Source organism: Akebia trifoliata, chromosome 7 (genome assembly GCF_017979445.1).
Source record: "Akebia trifoliata isolate Shusen 1 chromosome 7, ASM1797944v1, whole genome shotgun sequence".
NCBI lineage: Eukaryota > Viridiplantae > Streptophyta > Magnoliopsida > Ranunculales > Lardizabalaceae > Akebia > Akebia trifoliata.
The window spans coordinates 29,679,072-29,685,071 of record NC_141381.1 but is presented as its reverse complement, the minus strand read 5'-3'; positions in this window follow the sequence as shown (position 1 = coordinate 29,685,071).

Below are 6,000 nucleotides of genomic sequence, written 5' to 3'. Positions count from 1 at the left end.
TAAGATGCATAAAAAACATCTTGAAAATAAGCATTTGAGGGTAGTTTTGGTAGAAAAAAAAATTAAGAGCATTTTTGGTAGGAAAATTAATTTTGGCAGTGTACTTAATGCATTTTAACATGTGTCCTTGGGGCACATTTTAACAGCACACATAAATAAAAAAGGCAACATTCACAAAAAAGGGAAGAAAAAAATAACCAAAATGAAAAATGAAAAAATGAAAAATATTTATAAACTTTCCATTTAGAAATTGTTGGTAATTATGTTATACAGTTCATCCCTGGATTACACCATTAGTATGGGGGATGCCCTCAATAAATGCAGTTTCGTGTGATTGGTCGACAAGTTTTTAAACTCGTCCGAGATCGAGACGTATCACTCGAGTTAACTCGGTATCAGAGCTAAACGAGACGAACTCAAAGTATTTTGAGACGATCGCGTATCGTGAGATAAGTGAGTCATCTCAGACGATATTTTCCAATATCTCGGGCGATACAAACAAGACAGCACAGAAAATGATTAACTCACGAATTAAACGGGACTTATTAGACGAGATTTTCAAAATCTCGTCCGAGTTAACCGAGACAAACGAGTTAAAGCCTCAACCCTCTATTCTTCCACCTCCAAATCGATTTTTTTTAGTTTTATATTTTTTTGGGTTTATTTTTTAATAGAAGTCATTTCTGAATTTTTATAAAAAAATTTAGATTTTTTTAATGGTTTAAAACCATTGTCTCAATGTCGAACGAGATGAGACGTATCATCTGAGTCAACTCGATATCGAAACTGAATGAGACGAGATGTGATACCAAGTTTAAAAACCGTGTTGGTCGATCTTAGATTCTGTGAAATCTAAGATTGACTTTCTTTGTGGGGAAAATACTTTCTTCCTATTAGGACCTACCTACATCGCACACATTATTTTGCAAAAAAATATTTTATTATTTAAGTGAACAACACACTTATTCCCAAAAACAATGGTAACATCAGCACTAGCAGCAGCAATGGGTAGTTTCAGCGGTAGTATTACCCATGACTTCAAACTTGCTCTAATGGTAGTGGTTGTAATTGCAATGTTTAGGTTTTCGTCCGTTGATGGTCAAAGCGTTTGGGGGGACAACGTACATGTGTATATCACTAATGATCTACCGTTGGATGCGAAGCTGAACGTCCACTGCAAATCCAAAAACGACGATTTGGGCAACCATGTACTTGGTTTCAATCAAACGTACACTTGGGATTTTCGTGTAAATTTTTGGAGGACGACACTCTTTTGGTGCTACATGTCGTATATCGATCCTTATAATGGACGCGTCGTACAGGGAAGTCATGATATATACAGTGCTAAACATTTTCGAAAAAAGTGTAGTACTCATTGCTTTTGGTCTATCCAAAATAATGGGTGGTATTTTATGTACTTTCCTTATGGTTCAGGATCTGAATTGATGTACGAATGGGTAAAGACTTAGGTGAACCCAAAGCCCAAACCTAAGGGGTGGGTGGTTTGCTCACATGCACCATGGTAGTACTTGTATTGGATGGAATAGACCTATATATGAATAAAGGAAGTATTTTAGATTGGCAATGGAGTTGGCTGGTATGTTGTTTTCTTATTTCCTTTTTTTTCTTTTTTTTTTTTTTTTTTTTTTTTGATCAGCGTTTTCTTATTTCCTTTTAAAAGTTTTTATTTTGTAATAGAAGTCTAATTTTTTTATGTTGTTCTCCATTTTGTGGACTTGAACACTCTATGATGTTCAAAACAGGGTTGCCTCTTTATTTGTAAGGATTAGTCCCATCCCAAATTACCATTATTTTAATTTTCTTTTATACAAAAGATAGCATTCATAAAATAAAATATGGACCGACTAGTAGTACATGACCCATTACCAATTGCACTCCATTACCTAAAAATTCTCCTTTGCACTCCATTTGAATGATTACACTTCAAAATTTATAGAAAAAATATTGCACACCTTCTTCTTCCCTAACCATACCCACATAAATTATTGGTGGTTCAATCATTTTTGTGTAGTCTGCTTTAATCTATGTGCAAACATCACAAATTAATCTTTTGTAATAATCACTATGTATTAGGATTGACAAACCAAAGAAAATTTTATTTTTTGATGATTTTAAATTCATTGTGAGACTTAAGAAACTCGTTGGAATCCATGTTAACACATCGGATAGATTCATGTCCATGGAATTCTAAGAGATAAGATCCAAGCATAGTTTTTTATCAATTTTAAATAAAGCATAAATAGAGATTGGAAAATCAATCCCTTCAATTAGTGTCAAAGAGAACATAAGCAAAATCAATCACAAGAAAAATATAACACAAATAGAGAAAAGGCCATGGGAAAATAAATAAACCCCTAAAATCATAAGATTACCTTAATGAAGTGCAATTTGTAGGTTAAAATCAAGGTTTAAAAAAATGCATTTTTTTAAGGTTAGAGTGCAACCAACAACTAGCAATGTGCAACTAGTCCATCCCTAAAAAAAATATGGGGTATTATTGGAAAATGGGTAGTAAAAGAAATAAAACAGAGTTGGAAAGATATTCTTGGGAAGGGGAATAGAATAGGAAAGAAGATAAAGTTGGAAGGAAGAGAAGATGAAAAATTTTTAAAAATTGTCCTTGAGATTTGTATCAAGATTAAATCTCAACCCCTCACTAAAGCAGTCTTGGCTAGACCGCCCAAAGGGCCTAGCTCCCAATCCTGAACCCCAAACTTAAACATGAATTGGGCCTAGTCTGTCATAGTTGTAGTTTGAGCACCAATCACAATTGAAATCAATATAAACAAAGCAATAAGGTTAAGATAGGTGCATGGTGACTATTAGTCTCTCTATATTTATGAGTCCGACTGGCACTACTTAGTAAGGGAAAAAAACCTTACTAACCTGTAACCAATTCCTTAAAAAAACAAAAATGCCTTACTTAGGCCTTTTTTTGCCTTATTAAGTTAGTCAGGAAAGTGTCAGCCTGTGTAATATATGGATTGAGTTCTATTGACACATGAGAAAATACAAGATCCCAAGGGTTAAGGGTACAAATCTTGATGCTTTGTTTTGATAGTGGATAAGCCTTGGTAAGTCCTTTTTTCCTTACTAACTTGGTTAGGATAGTGTTAGCCTATGTAATATATGGGTAGGGATCTATTGACTCATCTCGAAAACATGATCCCGAGGGTTAAAGGGTACAAGAGGAAGGCAATAAAATTGTAGGGGTATCATCCGTATAGGAGTAGTTGATGAAAGATAATAAACTTGGAGGTGTAATTTTAGAAAGGGAGCTAGAATAGAAAAGATAATAAAATTGGACAGGAAAGAAAAGGAAAGACAAAAAAGTTAAAAGTTTGCCTTGAGAATCACAGCGAGATTAAATCATTACTTAGGGTGTCAACTGAGCCCTTCCAGCCTACTAGCCTCACAGCCCGCCCAAGAAAACATGGGTTTGGGCCTTCATAATGAGCCCACAAAGGTCGGGGCGTGCTCAATAATTTTCTGCCCGTCAAATCCAAGTTGGTTTAATTAGGCCTTATAGTGCCCATCCGGCCTTGTCTGGCCCGCAACTAAATCACATAGAACTAAATGTAATATATTTAATTAGATGAATAATCTTCTAGTAAAAGTAAAATATATTGTCTAATTTAATTTAATATTTAGTTGGATAATCTTCAGATACACACACACCAAAAATATTTGAAAATGTATTTTTTCATTTAATTTTTTTTTCAATCATTTTATTTGGCCCGCCGAAGACTTCGTTGACACCCCTAATCTTAACTTTTTATATGGTGATAAGGGAGTGGGTCCACTGTTGAATTTAACATTAGTATTTTACTAAAAAACATGACATTTGTTACCATATATATGCCACCCTGAGTTGGACCTACTTAAAGAATTAAACAGGATATTTAATGCATTTAACATAAAAACCCACCCCATTTTCTCATGTACACATCATTTGGTAAAGAGATTATAATTATTTAAGAGATCAAAACTTATTTTAAAAACAACAATAGCACAACAACAACAACAATAATAATAGGTAGTTTCTGCAGTAGTTATACCCATGGCTTCAAACCTATGCTAATGGTGGTGGTTGCAATGTATCACAATGTTCAGGTGTTCACCTGTTGATGGTTTAAGCCCTTACATATTCCCAGTAAGGAAGCACGTGGTTAACAAACTACCATTCTGAGTGAAGCTGAACCTCCATTGCAAATCCAATTAAAGACGACGATCTAGGTTATCATAAAGTTCAACTGATAAAACATTCTACTGGCAATTTCACGTAAATATATGGATAACGACTCTCTTCTGGTGCAACATGTGGTATACCAATCCTTATAATGACCGTCTTGTACAGGAAAGTTCTGATATATACAAAAGGGATATTAAAAGAGATATTTACAAAAAAGCGATCAACTTTTGACGAATTTACAATTCCAATTCACTGTTCATTTTAATTATCAAAATGTGAACGATAACGAATTCAGGGGTTTTGATTGTTGCTTTGCTTTCCCAAAAAATTCAGGGGTTTTGAAAGTGACTATTTCGCAGGTTTAAAGTGACAATTTCATTTTAAATCTGTGAAATTGTCACTTTAAACCTACGAAATAGCCACTTTGTTCTGAACATTTTTTTAATGAAAACGTGATTGTTCACGTTTTGGTAATTAAAATGAACAGTCAGCCGGAATCGTAAATAACTCATTTTCAGCTCACAAAATGGTAATTAACCCATATTAAAATGTGTGGAGCCTTTTTGTTATTGGACAATCGAAAATTATGGGTGGTATTTGAATAACTATGAAGGAAGTCTCTTGATGCATGCTTGGCAAAAGACATGAGCTCAAAGCCCAAATCGGCCAAACTTAAAGGGCTGGTGGTTAGCTAAAATGCACTCTGGGAACAGTACGTACCTCATAGGTAATATTTCTGTCATGGATGGAACTATGAATAAAGGAATTGTTATAGATTTGCAGTAAAGTTTGCTAGTTAAATTGGCTGGTTTCGTGATCATTTTTTAAATAAATGTGATAAAATAGATTACTCTCTCGCGCCCATAGCCCCATAAAGTGTAATCCATTTTCCTCGGTTGGCTTGATTGGTAATTTTAACAGTTGAATTCTAGCATTTTCCTTTATGTATATATTTCAAATCCTTACAAAAGCTCAATTTGACCCCAGCCCCTAGCTTTTTCACATCTCTCTTTGACCTTCTCTTGGAAATACTCATGTCTTGAGAATCTGAAATGTCCCTTTGAGCAGTTGAAGTTTCAAGTGATCATGGCCCTCCATCACACATGGTTGTAAATGATAAAATTTTACAAACTTAAAAAAAAAAAAAACTCAAAAGAAAATTATTTTTCACCATTGAAGTTAGTTTACGACTGTATGACTTTATTTTTAGTAATGATATTTTATTTTTTGTTAGAAAAAATTGTATGAAGGCAATAAAAGAAGATCAATTGTTCTTCGAGGCATGCTTTGACAATACTTTCTTTAAATATTATTTGCCCTTTCCGAAATTAAATTAAGAATGCAAAAAAAGGTTCTAACCAACACGTTCCCAAGATACAACGAAGCCCGGTCTCTCTGTTATCTCTCATTGTTTTTGCACTAACAGAAAAATATCTGAACACTAAGATATTATGCCCAAGAAGATGAGAGAGAGAGAGAGAGAGAGAGAGATTTTAAAATTACAAGAAATTTGTGATTTTTCAATGTTCATAAAAAGGATTTTAAAATCTGAATTTAAAGAGTGATTGTGTCTTTTTGAATAGGCACCATGACTGTTAAGGATTCCTGTTAGATAATCACACAATTTTGGAATAGATACCAATAATTGCATAAATCTTGTTGATGATGCGTACGTGTAAAGTGCGCATCTAAAACGCTCTAAACATCGAATCATCCTTTTGGACGTCGTGCGCGAGTACAACAACGAGTCACCGCTACATATAATAAAGTCTTTCTACTAAAATAAT